Below are 18,004 nucleotides of genomic sequence, written 5' to 3'. Positions count from 1 at the left end.
AACCCTTCTTTCCTTCCTAAGGTGGTGTCAGAATCCAACATTAACCAGTCCATTTATCTGCCTGTCTTTCCAAAATCTGGAAACAAGGGAGAGTACATGTAGTGTTTAAGATGTTCATAGGCAATTCTATTTCTACTTACATAGAACAAAAGATGTTAGAAAATCTGATCAACTGTTTATTTCCTTTGTGGAATCTAAAATAGGTAAATCAGTTGCAAAAGTACCTTTGGCAAGATAGCTTACCAACTACTTAGCTTTTTTCTACAGTAAATTGGGTGTCTCAATGCCAAAGCCTTTAAGAGCTCACTCAACTACATCCATGGCAACTTAATCAGTATTTTTTGTAGGCATTCCATGGATGATGTATGGACAGCTGCAACTTGGGCCAATTTTCATACTTTTATTACTCATTACAAACTAGATCTGGTCTAGCAGGGAAGAGCAGCATTTTTTTCAGCATGCTCAAGAATATCCTTCCTTAGAGTTCAACTGGGATTTTAGATAGCTCAGGACTCTGTCCCAATAGTTGAAGAATGAATGAAAATGGGCATCAGATAAAAAGTTATGTACTTACCATAACATTCCATCTCAGTTGTCCATTTTATTTCTTCCTCAACTCTCAACCCACCAATCCCCATCCTTTATGTGGAAGAGCGAAAGTTCATAAGGGCATCACTGTGCCTTATTTTGACCTCCAGATAATGGCTTTTTCTGTCAGAGATGATATATTAATATTTCTGACTTTGTCATATAGCAAGCAAGATCTGAGGTATGTTAGGGAGTGGTGCATTCTGGGTAGGGAGGAGTTTGAAAGCTTTAAGGTAACCATGAGCTATAGTAACGCCAGATCCGAGGATTGGATCTGAACCCCCAGTAGTTGAGGAAGAATGAAAATGGACAACACAGATGGAATGTTATGGTAAGTACATAACTTTTTTTTTTTGCAGAGAATTGTGGGAGGGTCCATGGGAGCTGATTGGTGGAAAATCTTGGAAATGGAAAAATAAGGAGCAAATCCCAAAGCTTGGAAGGTTAGTCACTTCTTTGAATATTCCTGAAAGACCCGTGAGAGTTTACCAGCTCATCGGCCTGTGGAACCTCATTCTTCGTTAAAAGGTTTTCTTTTTAATGTTTAACTTTTTAACAAAAAAAAACATGACAACCCACCACGAGCTCCCACTGCAGAACATATATTTAAGAAAAACATTATCAGGTCCATCTAATAGAGTGGTTTACACTTCGATCATTCAAAATGTCTGCTTTGACGAGCCTATCACTAGCCTTTATTAGCTTATTTTGTAACACATGCAATATGAGAGGCTGTGTCTGCATCTGTAGGGCTCATATTCCTTGGAGCAAGTTATGAAAGCTTAATTACAGAGATTTTTCCAGTCTATCATATGTAATACAAGAGGCTGTGCCCACTTTTAAAGGGCTCATAGGTTCATAGGTTCATACTAGGCTATCTGCCCTAGGGCATTTATAAGCCTAACCAGAATGTGTTTGGCTTTCACCACCCATTTTAAATTTATTTTGCTATGCCCTTTTTCGAGGTTAGTATATTGTGCCTCTGTCTAACAGTGACACAGAAGTGATACCCGGGGTAAACCTACGATCTCCCATCCACTCATCAAGATTCTTCTTGAAGAGAGTCAATGAGGGACTCTGCCTAACCTGGACTGGGATTTTATTCCAGAGTGAAGGGAGCCTCTGGGTTATGAATCTGTCCCTCCAGCATGTCCTATTTATTTCAGTGCTGAGGTTCAAGTCTCTCGAGTGCGTAGCTCGATGGGATTTGGATTTTCTGAGGTGCAGCATGTCCATTAATTATTGGTTGGACATGGCTTTATACGTCAGGCACAGATCGCCTCTGAGCAGGCGGTATGCCACTGAGTAGAGCTGAAGTTTCTTTAACCGGGCAGCATATGGCATCTGTATGAGCCATTTGATCCTCTTGGTGAGGTACTTTTGGGGTCTTTCCAGTTGCTGCAGGTGTCTGGTAAGGTACATCCCAAAAGGGGCATTGTACTCAATTATGGGCCTGATGAGGGATGAGTAAAGAGGCACAATGACCTCCCCTGATCTAGATGTGAATCTCTTTATGATTAGGTGGGCTATATAAAATGTTTTTCTAACCACTTTGGCCACGTGGTTGTCAAATGAGAGATTGCTATCAACTTGGGTCCCCAGGTCCCTAATTACTTCTTCTGTACTTAATGGATTACCACCTATGTGGTAATTTGTGGGCACTTTGTTTTTGCCAAAAGGGATGACTATACACTTTTTGGCATTTAGCTTGAGGCCATGGCTCTGGCACCAGTTGTCTGTTTCTATGAGGCCCTTTTGGAGGATGCTTGTGTCGGCTGGAGAGTCGATTATGGCGCCCAGTTTGCAGTCATCTGCGAACTTGGTCAGCCACAGTCCTTCCATGTTGGCCTGTACCTCCGAGAAATATATACCGAACAAGAGAGGTCCCAGGACTGAGCCTTGTGGGACACCACTTGTAACTGGTTTGGAGTCTGACATGACTCCAGCAATTCTAACCATGTGGGTTCTGTCCTTGAGCCAGTTTGCAATCCATCTAGTGACATAGGGGTTTATGTTTAAGCTGGTGAGCTTATCTGTAATGACGAGTGGGGTATTGTATCGAAGGCTTTTGTGAGGTCCAGGTAGGCTGTGTGGACCACCTTCCCCTCGTCAATGGCCTTGGTGACGGTTTCAAAGAAATCAACCAGGTTTAATTGGCAGGATCTACCCTTAACAAAGCCGAACTGGGTAGGATCCAGTGTCTGTAGGTCCCCAATATCTTTATTTATGAGGTCCATGATGATCCTTTCCATAGCTTTGCAGACCAAGCTAGTCAGGCTTATGGGGCGATAGTTTCCAGGATCTGTTGAGGCACCACCTTTATGGAGAGGGACCACTGTTGCTGTACGCCACTCTTTGGGTACATATCCTGTAGTAAGGCTGAGATTAAACAGTAGTTTTATGTTTGGGTTTAGCTCTTCTTGGAGTTCATGTAGGACACAGCCCGGGGCACCGTCTGGTCCCATTGATGCTGTGTTTTTTGCTTTGGAGAGGGCAGCTCTTACCTGACCATCTGGGATGTCAGAGGGGCAGCACTCTGCTGGGATAGATTTTTGCCCTTTTGGTGGGGGGGGGAGTTTGCGCTGAACCTGTCAGCTAGGATGTTGGCAATGTCTGTGGGTTCAGTGTATTTTTTGTCATTTTGGACTAATTCTGAGCATATCTGGGAATTACCACCCAGCTTCCTAACATAACTAAAGAAAGCCTTGTGATTATCATTAGTGTACTGTGCAATTTTTCTCTCAAAGCTGGCCTTAGACAATTTTATGAGTGCCCGTAGTTTTTTGCTAATACTGATCAGTGATGCCTTCCCTTTTTGGGATTTTTCTCTATCATTTAGTAGCTTCCTCCTTCTATTGTATAGTTTGTTTATGGCTGGGGTCCACCAGACAGGACGTCTGCCTTTGGAGGATTGGGTCTTGGTTTTATTTGGGATCGCATGATCCATGCATTCCTGAAGGTGTTCATAGAATGTGTTTATAAAGGATTCTGCGGTCTGGGCCGTATTTTCCACAGGCCCGGGTGCTTTGAAGGATTCCACCTCGGTTTTGAGGAGTGTGAAATTTGCTTTAGAGAAGTTTTTCACTGTGGTTTTCTGGGCAGGGGGTGGGGTCGGGATGTGAATATCCAGTGAGATTAGTTTATGGTCTGATCTTACCAGTGAGGGATACACTTCTGGTCTGGAGCATAGAGTCCCCATGTTGGTGATGATCAGGTCCAGTATGTTTTCCCCTCTTGTGGGAGTGGTAACAAGTTGTTCCATAGCATTTTAGTTTATAAATTCTAGGAACCTTTGGGCTAGGGTGTTGGAGCTAGAGTAATGCTCCCAGTCTATGTTTGGGTAGTTGAAGTCGCCCAATATAATGGTGTTTGGAGAGACCTTCATATTTTCCAGTGTTCTCAGGAAGGCCGATATGAAGTACAATATGATAGGCTTATCTTCTCTCATGTAGCAAAAATGTTTACAGTGCCTGCTTATAACAGATTCATATACATGATTAATGTGACCAGTCCCCATTCTTCTTCCTCCTGATGAAGACAGACCTTTTTATATGTAGGGGAGGAAGTCACACAGAGCTACACTAGGTGATTCCCATTTTTGAACAATACATGCATCTACATCATAAATAGCTTACAGTGGAAACAAGTCACAGTGCTCATTTTTTACAGAGCTCACGGATGTGCACAATTAGGAGGAAAAAAAAAGTAAGTAAAGTTAGTGACCTCAGAACCTTTTGTGTAGGCTTTCTGTGTCCATGTAATAAAAATCCACCAGGTGGCGAAATGCAGAGTATACAAAGCCTTTAATAAGCATAAGACTCCTAGATTTTCTTTGAGCACAGGCAAGTTTTGCTTATGCTGTAAAGATTGCAGCAGTACCCTGGGAGAATAATTTTCATTGCACTGCAAATTACAGAAATTTTGTTAAATGCAGGCCAAGTGGCTAGAGTGTCTATATCCGGTTGCTGTGGGGTAGCTGCAATGAGAGGGAGAATGCTGCTGGTTTTAGAGGATGGTTTTATGGTACCTGAGTGTTGGAGTTAGTGAGGGCTCTTCTGTTCAGATTCTTACTCTTTTTCGGGTTCCAGGTGGTGAAGCTAGTGCAAAACAGGGCTGTATATTTCTGTGTCTGACTAGATAAAGGGCTGAAAACTTGGAGGGATCTGGTAGAAGGGCAGTTCACCAATCCCTTGAGGGAGAGGCTGGTGCCTTGGGGCCCAGGGTAGGATTAAATGGTGTAAGAGGCTGATGTAATCAGTATGGATGTGGTAGGTCAGTTAAACTAGGAAGCTAGTGTTCTGACCCCATTTTTTTCACTCCTAACACCAAAAGGAAACCCCAAGTCCCAAATGAGTTGTAGAAAAAAAAACATTTTCGGTTACGTGAAAGTTACTGTTTAAGTTTGTGCACATCATGAGGTAAAAAAGCATTTTCAAACTCATGACTGTTCTTGTTTGGATTTGTACACACACAGAGATCACACAACAAGATAAAACACAACATAAAATAGAGTGGATTGTTTCTCATGTCAGTAGTTGAACTGATGAGCCATACCAAGGTAGATGCAGTGATTTAAAAATCTAATGTCTTGATTGCCTTTTTCATGTTAACAAGTTAAAACAGGCCAAAAAACTCAAAAAAAAGAATGTCACTGAAACATGCCAACACTTGATAAAAAAACAATAAAGGGGGTTAAGCACTTTCATTCTTGATTCAAAATGTCAGTGTTTCAGTGATTGTTTTTTTTTTTTTTTTTTTTAAGACAAATTCCATCCAAAGATTTTCTGACCCAGTCTTTAACCTGTTTAAATGTAGACTACACCAAGGTGGACTGTGGATTTTGATAAAGGTTGAAATAAGAAACGAAAGACAAATCATTGGAAGCTTTTTGGATGCAGAACAGATGGGGGAAATAAGTTTACCCAGCAAAAAGTGAGCTTGCAAATTGACATGAATTCTGCTTCTCATTCCTCACAACTTGCGGACTGAACTTTCCAGTAGACACTTTTCCAGTGTTAAATAGGAAATTGATTAAGAAACCGAAAAAAGTTCAGGAACTGACTATAAGAAAATAGTACATTGGATTTGAATAAGAGACCATTATTGGGTGGTTAAGGTGATGAAGAAGGTGGCCAGCAAGAATGTGAAAGTAGGAAATGGACAGGACAGATAAGCTATAGAGTGTGTCTTCCGTAAGATGCAGTTTGGTCGCAAGAACTGTGCTTCTGCAAGTAGAAGAAAATAAAGACGAAGTGGGTGGGCTGTGTTAAGTTAATTGGAGGACTTATAATTCCTACTTTGTCATTAATGTTTAGAAGTAAGAGGGATTTCTTAGTAGCAAGTGCATAATAAATTTCTTGAAGTCAAGTGCATGTTGCACAGTAAAGTAAGTTGGTAAAATATGCAGAGATACTTTAAATGTGATGTAAAAATAAGAAGGTACTTTTATCCCAGATGTAATGTATATGGGGGATTTGTACTCTAACAAGATAAAGCATAGATATGTGATCTAATGCTGTCATTTGTGGCTGCCAAGGGGAGGAGGTTGATATTAACTGATTATATGTGTGTATTAAATTATGGTGGTTCCTTTGTTTTATGTACAGGTAGAAATGTACACTAAAATAATTTAAAATTATAGTTTTCTAGCATTTGAGGTAAGCTATCCTGTGCAACTACAGAACCATTAGCTGGTCTTTTTTAATCTATCAGCAGAGCTTTGCAGTTAAAGATAGTGTCTGCAGGCTTAGGTAATTAACCAGAAAATGGCTGAAATGACTAAACCATGAACTTTGTTAAGTATCTGTTTAGCGAAACACTACAATTCGTACTTAAAAAGGAAGTAGGAAGCACTTCAGTGATAATAAATAAGAATATGTTCCTCACTTACCACCTCCATCACACCTCCAGCATTTGCTATCTACCTGAGGAAAAATTTTTTGAAGTCTGCTTGGAGTATAAAAATAGCCATGCAGACACTTTCAAGCAAGGGTCCCAAACCTTCTGCACTTTGTTGTGTACTTGGGAGCCATCCTTTGTGTTTTTGTCAATTGCTTTTTTTGGTCTCTCTTCCCAATAGTTTCTAACCTCCTGTGATTGATTCTTATAGTTACATGCATTATTTTATATGCCCTACTAATTATCCTTTTTAACACTGTTTCTGTTATTGATTCAACTAAAAAAACTACACTCACTCAAAATTCCCCTATCCCTTTCTCTTTGCTTGTACTCTTGAGATCAAGCCCTGCTAGGGGAGGTACTCTCTAGCCTGCAATCCAAATGTCTTATTGGCCTTATCCCATCATATTACCTTTCCTGCTTGAGTTATTTGTTCCCATTATCTTGGTTCCTTTCCCATTTTTTTCCCAGTAAATTCCAGTCCCTACTTGTTGTCATCGCTATAGGCAAAGTCTCCTTTCTCTATTCCTGTATTGGCTTAGGTCTTAGAATGCTTTCTGCTACTTTTTGAATATAATATTCTGTATGGTGGTGGTGGTTCTCCTTAAGGATCTTCATAAAAAAATCACTCGCACACACTTTCTTTCTTGAACTTTCCCCTTGCTTCATCGTCATCCCTTTCTACTTTGAATTATAAACTTGCTTTTGTTATGTGTACAAGCCTCAACCGTGTAGATCTAAAATGTCCCTTCAAATCTGGTAGACCTAAATGACCTTGTTTTATTGGAAGGGTCAACTTCTCCAACTTAACTGTTGCCCTTTTCCCCTCCCAGATGCATTCCTTCAATTATTTATTAATTATTGTCCACAACTTTTCTTTGGGTTGATAAAAGTTTTTCTGACCGATATACAAGACTAAAGGGACTACCAACATTTTTACTGCTTGTATCTTACTATCCATAGATAAGAGTTTTCCATTTGCTTTTGTTTAGTCTCCTCACACATATCCTTGGGTGCCATAACAGAAGCCTTTTTTAATCTGTACTCTTAAGTACTTTAACATGTCCCCATAAGTTTGAGTATTACTGAACCGATTTGTGTGTGGGTACATAATTTACAGCTATAGCCTTTGTTTTATTTTCATTAATTTTATATCCCAGAAAGACGTGAAACTGTCTCAAAATGTTCCACAACACACTGATGCCCTTTTCTGGATTTATCAGGTCCAAAATATCATCTGCAAATAAAGCCAGCTTTTCTTGATTACCATCCCAATTATTTCTTATATTTCTGAGTCCCTTATTTTCTTTGCCAGTGGCTATAAATATAGAGCAAATAAAGGGGGAAAAGGACATCCCGCCTGGTTCCTCTGTTCAAACAAAGCTTATCTGAGAGAGATAGGAACCCTCCCACTCTAATTCTTGCCACCAATCCTTCGTATATCCTTCTAATTAACCGTATTATATCTGGGAATGGAAATGCTTCCAAAACCTTTACTCATAAAATTCCAGCTTACTCTGTCAAATGCATTGTGTGCATCAAGACCCAACAACTGTAATATTTTCTTACATTCTGCTTTCATCTGGATCATCATGGTGGTCTGTACACTCTAACTTCCCTCCAGGTCTCTCTGACCCACCTCACAATCAAGCTAACTGATTGTTTTTTGTGCAACTTACTTTCCTTGCTCTATCCGCTCCGTTCGCCCTGCGGGCTCACTCTGCTCCCCTATCCTACACCCAATTCCCACCCACTCCCAGTGGCCCTACACTTATACGTGTATAACCCATCCCACTACTATTTCCACCAATAACATCTCAGACTTAATTTGCTCCACCCTATTATCTCTCTATCTCCACACCCGAGTCCAGTGCTACATCAACCTATAAGATAACAAGATTAATTAGCTTTATCCTACTATTTCCCTATCCCCTGGCCATCCTATTCCTGTTTCCTTGACCACACCTTCACTTACTATGTATAACCCAAGCATTTCCAAATATAACATCCTTCTCTACTCCATCCTACTCCTAAATACTCTTCTCATTTCCTACTCCCTTACCTTCTATGAAAATAGAAAGCTTACTCTATCCCATCTAACAGCAAAACAAACTAACACCCATTATGAATACACCCCACGATCTCACTGCAACATTACCTCATCTTCTTCATACCTTAAACCTCAATACCACAGAGCAACACATATCAAGTTTTTTCAACTTGTGAAGCCTTTGCCATTACTTTCCATACTTTGCAAACATACCTATAGTCACCAACAACTTTTATTCATTAATGGTGACATTCACCCCAATCCAGGCCCAATTACCTATTACCCTACTATCCCCTCAATTAAACAAGCAACTTATTCTAGTCTTCCCTCCAGCCCCATTTCTCTTCGGATAGCCCACCTTAATATTCGTAGCCTGAATAATAAAACAACTCCACTCCATGCCCTCCTTGACTTATACTCCTTTGATATCCTTTGCCTAACTGAAACCTGGCTAAAGGCAGACACCAAAGACATTGACATAATACCACCAGGATATAATATCATTAGACTTGACCGTAATATCAAAAAGGGTGGAGGGGTAGCAGTACTTTACAAAACTGAACTACTGGTTACACTACTAGATACCAACCTCCCTTACTATGCAGTAGTGAAATCTTAATGACCAAATTACAATTGAATACAAATAAATCCATCTATATCATTTGCTGTTGCATCCCACCATGAAATAACATTAACACCCTTGAACACCTTCTTGGCTGGCTCTCAACCTCCTTCCCTCAGGAAACTATACTACTAGGAGACTTTAATATTGACTGGAATTCTTGTATTTCCCAAATACCCTCTTCACATATAAATCTCTATGGCTTCCATCAACTGATTACCATCCCTACAAGAATAGACAAAACCAGCTCTAAACAGAGCATCCTGGACTGGATACTAGTTAATTGCAACCCCATGACCTATACCACAGGAACACTACCGGATAATATTAGTGACCATTTAATCGCTTTCATCAACAGACTAAAGAGCCCTATAGCCAATAATATACAACTCAGAACTACCAGGAACAAAACAAATTTCAAACAAGCCAACTTCCAACTAGAACTCAAAGCTTGTAATTGGTCTCCTCTAAAATATTTACCTCTTGATGAGGCTGTTTCATACTTCAACAACAAATTCCTCCAAATTCTCAACCTCCATGCCCCCAAAAGACTAATAAAAACCAAAGCTAAGACTGCTCCCTGGTTATCTAAAGAAACCAAACAAAAAATGCTACTTAGAAATAGGACTTGGAACAAATGGAGAGCTACCCAAAACCCAGCTGACCACATAATCTTTAAACAACTTATAAATGAAACAAAGAAATTAATATTCCAAGATAAAAAAAATTACTATTGGGAATTCCAACGTTCTCAACGTCAAAATCCTCAAAAGTTCTGGGCGGGTATCAACAAACTTCTTCACCCTGGCCATTCCAAAACACCAACTCCCTCTAACCTCACTCAGACTACACCCAAACAAATTGCTGACACTTTCAACTAATTTTTCTTAGACACTGTCACTACCCTGGCATCAACTTTATCTCCAAAATCCACTAAAGTACCTCACTTCCTTAATGATAAACCCCCCTCTTTCAAATTACAACCTGTCTCGACAGACCTCATCTATACCTTACTTACCAAACTTAAACCATGCACCCCCTCAGCTGACCTCATCCCAGCTGAGTACCTACAAATAGGTGCCAAAGCACTAGCCTTTCCTGTCTCCATTTTAATAAACCGAACTATAACTGAAGAAACTATTCCTACCCTCTGGAAGGTGTCTCACATCATTCCACTTCATAAGGGTGGTAACTTGAACGAGCTCTCTAACTTCCGTCCCATAGCTCTTCTTTCCCCACTAGCTAAAATCATGGAAAAATGTGTTCATAGGCAATTACTTGATCATCTCCTCCAAAACGATCTTCTAGCAGACTGCCAACATGGCTTTAGACCTCAACACAGTACCACCACTGCTCTATTGTCATTCACTGACAATATTAATAAAAATCGGAACAACAACTTACTTTCCTCAGCTCTATTTTTAGACCTCTCAAAGGCCTTTGATATGGTTAACCATCCTCTCTTACTAAACATCCTGCAATCATTTAACTTAGACTCTCAGACTATCCAGTGGTTTTAATCCTACTTGGATAATAGACAACAAGCAGTACTTTGGGAAAATCACGTATCTTCTCTTCTTCCAATCAAAATAGGAGTACCACAAGGCTCAATACTTGGACCTCTCCTTTTTTCCATCTTTATCAACAACCTACATCAGTCCATTCCATACTCCATCTGTATTCAATATGCCGATGACTCTACACAGATATGTTCAGCTTCCTCCCCAACTGAGCTTCAGGTTACTACACAAAAAGTCTTCACAGCAGCCGAAAACTGGTTTCACCAATATTGCCTCTTACTGAACCCCAAAAAGACTAAATTATTACTTTTTACACCTACACAAAATCATCTTCTTTTACATTTAACATAACTTCTAATAATGGCACTGTAATATCCCCAGAACCCACTACCAAACTCCTTGGGGTCACAATTGACCACAATCTTAACTTTGATTCCCATATTAACTTAACCATCAAGTCAGTCAATAGAAAACTTGGATCACTCTTTAGGCTTAAACCCTACCTCACAATCTTAGCCAGAAGCACTATAGCACAAACACACCTACTCTCCACTCTTCTGTATGCCTCACCTATCTTTTCAAACTTATCTAAAGCTAATTACAATAAACTAGCAACAGCATACAATAATATAGCCAGATTTGCAACAGGAACCCCCTTTCGCACCCATTATTGCTCTAATCTTAAACAACTAGGCTGGCTTGAACTTCATAATCAGATTCTACTTAAGCAATTAACCATCACCCACAAAATCTTCTATCAGCCTTCAAATACTACTATACTTAGCTCTCTTATTACACCTTATGAAAACATCTCTTCCTTACGCTCTGCCACCAAGCTTCTAGCAGACTCCTTCAAATCCAACAACAAAGCTGGGAATAGTCTATTTGCCAACTGTATTGCACCTTTCTGGAACAAACTTCCTAGGGAAATTACTGCAATGACCTCATTAAATACTTTCAAGAAGCATCTTATAATCTGGCTAAATTCCCAATGGCTCTGCCCTTGTACTAACCCTGATTAAACTTTTTTTCTCCTTTTCCATCTTCCACACTGTCTAATCTTAACTAACTTTCTTTAGCGCTGTTGTTTTTCCAATTTTACTAATAATGAGAGAGAGAAAAAAATTTTTTATATTTATATATATATATATATATATATTTTTTTTTTTTACATATATATTTCTTTTTTCCTAACAATGTAATTACTTGTACATTTTATTCTTTTGTATAACGAGCATAATATCTGTTGTCATTTTGTGGAGCTTTTCTCCCTGGGCCTCTACTGAAAAATGGACATGTATCCAGCTAGACTAGCCCAGTCAACAAATGTAAAATAAAATAAATAAATAAATCATTCTGTTAATGTTGTCAAATGTTTGCCTCCTCTCCACAAAAGTACACTGATCCATATCTATCAGTTTTGGCAACACCTTTACCATTACTTTAGTTAGTATAGACATAAACAGTTTATAGTTGTGGTTTAAAATTGAAATGTGACTCTATGAACCTGGGTTTGAAGAGTCTTTGCCATCTTTAGGTAACACAGTCACTACAGTTTTTTCCAAAGATGTTGGTGCTTCCTCTCCTTTTAAAATACTGTTAAAATCTTCCATATCTTTTTCACTTTCTTCCTTCTTAATTTCCAAACTTCCACAGTAATACCGTCTGTTCCTAGAGATTTTCCTGAAGATTTGATTACACATCACTGTTTTTATCTCATCACCTCCTATTTGAACTGCTAGATGTTATGTTGTCCTATCTCACCTTCATTCTTACTTGGATGGGTTCGAACCCGATCCATGTCTACGACTCTGCCAAATACACAGCTGGAAGTCTCAAACTTGGCTCGAGGCAAGGTAGGTATCCCATGATACAATGGTGCAACTCCCCAGATCTCATTTGCCGCTTTACGAGGTTGGATGCTCTTCTTGCACATGGATAAGTTTTTTTGTCTTTTACATTTTACTAGCTTAAACTTTTAGGATCCATGCATTAGTGTTTTGTGCGCTTAGATAGTTAGATTTAGCGTGTAGCTTAGTTTATTTCCCTTTCTGCTATTGTGTGCTCTTTGGCCATTATGTTTTTCGCAGGCCTGCATTTGTATCCCATAGTTAATTTCTGTAGTGGTGCCTTATTAGGATATCTGTAGTGTTGTGCGTTTTTTGTCTACACTCATGGTAGCTAGTCTGTTACTTAGCTCATTTAAATTGGAGAGTTAATTGCCTGTTTTAGTTAGAGGGCTTGTAGTGTTAGTCTTGATGTGTTCTGTCTTTTGTATTTAGGTCCATTTAAGTTAGAGGTCCTAGTGCTCGTTTTGAGTCAGAGCAAGTAGTTTCTAATTATACTTCTAATTATATTACTTAGCTGTGCTGTGTTGTTAGGTTAGTGTGTGTTTATATATCTAGCAGTGTATTGAGTTTATTTTTTGTAACCCTTTTGGGATGTTTTTTACTTACAAACATGTCTAAAGACACCAGGGAGAAAGAGCATAAGCCTTTGGGCTTTAAAAACTGTCAAAAATGTAACCAGAAAATGCCTATTACAGACAGACATGTCATTGGTGCATATTATCTAGGGGCTATACATCTACAGGAGAATTGCACTTTCTGCCACTTTTTTAGTGCATGTGTGTTACAGGAGAGGAGAAACAAGTTGATTGTTAAGGGGCTCTTGAAAGCAACCTTTGAGGAAGCTGTGCAGGGTGCTTCTTCTTTATCCTCTTCTAAGAGGGACAAACCATCAAAAAGGCCATCCCCCTACCAAATTATTGCCAAATTCTGGTAATCATGGCCACACAGGTAGAAACCGCACTCTCCAAAGCTTAAGAATACAGCATCCATGGGACTAGATGACATTCCAGGCTGTGTACTACATGAACTACAAAATGAAATGGCACCTCACCTAAGTGTCATGTTTAATCATAGCCTCACCTCAGGCTTCATGCCCACTGAGTGGCACACAGCTACAGTTATCCCACTGTACAGGGGGGATCCACCTTGGATCCCGGAAACTACCGTCCCATCAGTCTGATGAGCCTGATCTGCAAGGGCATGGAACGCATTATCATGGAACTTATAAACAAAGACATTGGCAACCTCCAAATACTGGGCCCCACCCAGTTTGGTTTGTGAAGGGACGATCTTGTCTCCTGGACCTGATTGATGTCTTCGAATCAGTCTCCAGAGCTGTGGACGAGGGTAAGGCAGTCCAAACAGCCTATCTGGACCTCGCCAAGGCCTTCGACACCATCCCCCACTCTGGAATCCTAGATAAACTTACTAAGCTGGGCATAAATCCCTATGTCACTCGATGGGTTGCCAATTGGCTTACTGACAGAAACCAGACTGTAAAAGTAGCAGACTTCAAATCCATCTCCAGGCAAGTGACAAGTGGAGTACCTCAGGGTACAGACAAGGGACCACTCTTGTTTGGCATCTACTTCTCTGAAGTACAGGCCAAAACTAAGCGACTCTGGCTAACAAAGTTCGCAGATGACTGCAAACTGGGAGCCATTATTGAATCCCAAATTATGTGAATATTCTACAAAAGGGCCTTACAGAAACAGATGCCTGGTGCCAGAGCCATGGGCCCAAGCTTAATGCCAAGAAATGTGTAGATATCCCCTTTGGAACAAAACATATACCCATGAATTGCCACATAGGTGGCAGTACACTAAACCTCGAAAGTGTGATGAGAGACTTAGAGACACAGATGGACAGTGGTCTCACTTTCTATAACCACATCGCCACAACAGTCATGAAATCCTTCTATGTGGCACACCTCATCACTAAGGGCTTTTCATCCAGAAAAAAGAGATCATTGTCCCACTGTACTCCTCCCTCATTAGACCCATTATAGAGTATAATGCCCTATTTGGTATGTACCTCACAAGACATCTGCAACACCTGGAAAGGCCACAGAAATACCTCACTAAAAGAATCACAGTCCTAAAGCAGATGCCATATGCTGACCGTCTAAAAAAAAAAAAAAAAAAAAAAAAACTCCAGCTGTACTCTGTGGCATATCGTCTACTCGGAGGCGATCTCTGCTTAACATACAAGGCCATGTCAAACCCTGAGCTGCTGGACATGCTCCATTTAAAGAAATCCCAATCCCTCAGAGCCACACGTTCCAGAGATCTAAATCTTGTCATCACAATGAACAAAACATGCTGGAGGGATAGGTTCCTGACCCAGAGACTCCCCAGACTCTGGAATACACTGCCCATACATGTCAGGCAGAGCGCCTCCTTGACCCTCTTCAAAAGGAACCTTGATGATTGGATGGGAGATAGGAAATTCACCCTGGGGATCATGTCAGCTGTCCTGCTAGACAGGGGTCCAGAGAAGTAAATTTTGTGAGAAGAAATATCCAGGGAATTGTTATGGCTCGGTTTGTATAGGCCCTAGGGCCGATAGCCTAGTACCAGCCTATGAACCTATCTCTTTGGCTCAGTCTGAGCCCCCAGAAAAATTGTCAAAAATTTCGAAGCCATCTACCTCCTCTGCTCCACAGGCATCAGAAATGACGGGTCCAGAGAAGTAAATTTTGTGAGAAGAAATATCCAGGGAATTGTTATGGCTCGGTTTGTATAGGCCCTAGGGCCGATAGCCTAGTACCAGCCTATGAACCTATCTCTTTGGCTCAGTCTGAGCCCCCAGAAAAATTGTCAAAAATTTCGAAGCCATCTACCTCCTCTGCTCCACAGGCATCAGAAATGACGGAGGTCATCATTATTGACAAGCCTGGATGTTCTTCGTGTTTCACTGTTGCAGTCATTACATTTGGGTAATCTGCTGGCAGGTTGCCCTCAGTCGGCCTGATTAGCAAAGTCTTGGGTCCTGCGTCTGTTGCTGTCCCTTCTTCCATGACGTCAGGGGTATAAAACATGCAGCCGCCATTACATCAGTCTTTCTTGCCGCGCGGTGCCCAAAGCAGAAGCAGTTTGCAAGTGCCGGTCGTCCGACTCCTGAAATTTTCGTTTTAGAGTTTCAGAACCAAAGTCTTCAACTAAAAGCTAAGTACCCCGCTGGGGAAACTTTTTCGTGCTCCTTACCAATGTCAGTAAAAGTTAATAATTGCATTACTGTGGGAAGCAAATACCTCATAAGGATTTTCATTTGTACTGTATTCCTTGCCTAGGCCCTGACCACAACATACCTTGCTGTCGGTTTTGTGCTAAATTTAATCAACGCACTATTAAATGTCTGTATATTTTTGCTTGTAAATATTTTGGCTCAAGATTTAATTATCCAGAAATGTTGTCTGTTAGCAATCCGACTATCAGAATACCTAAAAAACGCAAAGAAAAAGACAGAGACCGTTGCGGTCCAAACCTGACAACAAAGCTTCTCCTAAGCCAGTCGCCAGTTCGCCGGTACTCAGTGAGGCGCTTTCGCAGCCCCTGATACCCACCTCTTCTGATTCGCAGGCCTCTACTGAGACCCATTCGGAGTTTGGTATGCCGCGAGATACTTCAATTATGGAACCCAGGGATGTCTCTACCTTAGACGGGTCCGGAGCTGCTGTGCAGGCACCGGCTTCTGAGGGTGTTTTCAGGCCTACAGATTTGTATATTAGATCGACGCCATCTTCAAAACTAAGGCCAAAATCTAAGTCTATGTCTAAAAACAGATGCCTGGGCCACATGTGCAGGCCCCTATGCCTAAAAAACAAATTATCAAAATGGCTGAAGATTTAATTACTCTGATCAGGGGTAGCCAACCCCCTCCTTCTAAGAGGCCTAGGCAAGACATTGATTATGAATCTTCTGAACAGGATTCTATTTCTTCCGACTCTTCTAATGAACAGGGTTTGTCTATACCTACTTATGAGGACTCTGATGCAGAAGATTCCATTCCTTCTGCTTCTGCACTTGAGGATTTTTCTTTTGGGGAAACATTACATACCTTAAGGGAACATTTCCACTGGGAAAGTCAGAATTTCCCTGAGTGTAAAAAGAGACTAAGGGATTTTCTTCTTCTTCCTCCATAGCATAGGCCTTTGGCTGTACCTCCTGTTTTAGGCATTGTTGATGATATTTTTTTCAGAATCTAGTATGGCTCCTGATTCTCTGCTCCTTGTAAGCCAGGCAGATACTACAGAGGTCCTGACTCCCACAAATTCCTTTTCAAAAATCCTATTGCAGATCCTGAAACAATTTCTCAGGGTCCCAAGGGCATTAAGGCCTCTACTGCTAAAAATCCTACCCCTTCTAATAGAGATTCCAGGGCACTGGATAGATGGGGTAAGAAGGTTTACACTTTTGCAACTTTGGCAATTGGGGCTTTAAACAGTCAATTTCATATGCTTAAATATCAACAGCATTTCATGGGACTGCTTAAATAGAAAATTATGTTTATTTCTGACTGTGTGGAAAATAAAGATTTACAGGATTTATTGCATTCAGCTGAACAAGTTGGAAAACATACTTTGCAATGTGGTTTGATTCTTTGGAGGCCTCTTGCAGGGCTGCTGTAACTGGGTCTGTGTTAAGAAGGCATGCTTGGCTCAAAGAGCAAACTCTGCCTGATCATGTCAAAGCGAAATTGCTGGATGCTCCTTTACAACGGGACCGTCTCTTTGGTAATAAGGCTGAAGAAGTTTTAAAAAATTTAGAAGATGACACTAAATCTATGCAAACTGTGAAAGATTTCTTACAAGTGCAACCTCCAAGATTTAGTAGGCACTGGCCTACTAAGAACTTATCCTTTCCAGTTCCTTCGAGAGCCACTCATGTCAAATCCAGACATTCCAAAGGCTCCAGGTTTCAGTCACAAGGGACTTTTAGAACAAAGCAATGGGGTGCCTCCACCTCCAAATCTGGAAACATCAAGGCACCTCCCTATGGTAAGCAGTCTCAATGACTTCCCAATACAATTACCAAGCACTTGCCTCTTAGCTGCCCCTTTGGGGGGGAAACTGGCACTTCATGCAAGAAATTGGAAACTTATAACCCAGGACAAATGGGTTTTAAATATAGTATCCCAGGGATACAGATTTCATTTCCACACTTTGCCAATCCCAAACGGATGGCCAGACCTGCCCCCAAATCAGTGGGCAGAGGCCCCGAAACAAGTACTGTCCCTCATGAACATGGGGGCTATTCAACCAGTACCAGAAGAGAAAAAGGGACAAGGTTTTTATTCAAGACTTATCCTGGTAACCAGAAAAGACAAATCATGGCGTCCAATTCTGGACTTATCTACTCTAAACACATTTCTAGACATTCCAAAATTCAAGATGCTGACTCTTCAAAAGTTATTTCCTATGCTAGGCAAAGATGCTTGGTTGGTAACTCTAGAATTAAGAGGCTTATCTGCATAT

The 18,004-nt window shown here is 40.6% G+C and overlaps 1 protein-coding gene across 1 annotated transcript in view; it reads left to right on the top strand.

Moving 5' to 3' along the window:
- The window catches only part of DENND4C (DENN domain containing 4C), a 2,492,302-nt gene that overhangs the window by 765,592 nt on the left and 1,708,706 nt on the right, over window positions 1–18,004 (top strand). The window lies entirely within an intron of this gene.

Source organism: Protopterus annectens, chromosome 2.part0, assembly GCF_019279795.1.
Source record: "Protopterus annectens isolate FY-2018-M chromosome 2.part0, PAN1.0, whole genome shotgun sequence".
Lineage (NCBI taxonomy): Eukaryota > Metazoa > Chordata > Ceratodontiformes > Protopteridae > Protopterus > Protopterus annectens.
The sequence above is the reverse complement of the archived record's forward strand: the minus strand, read 5'-3'. Positions and strand labels throughout refer to the sequence as shown.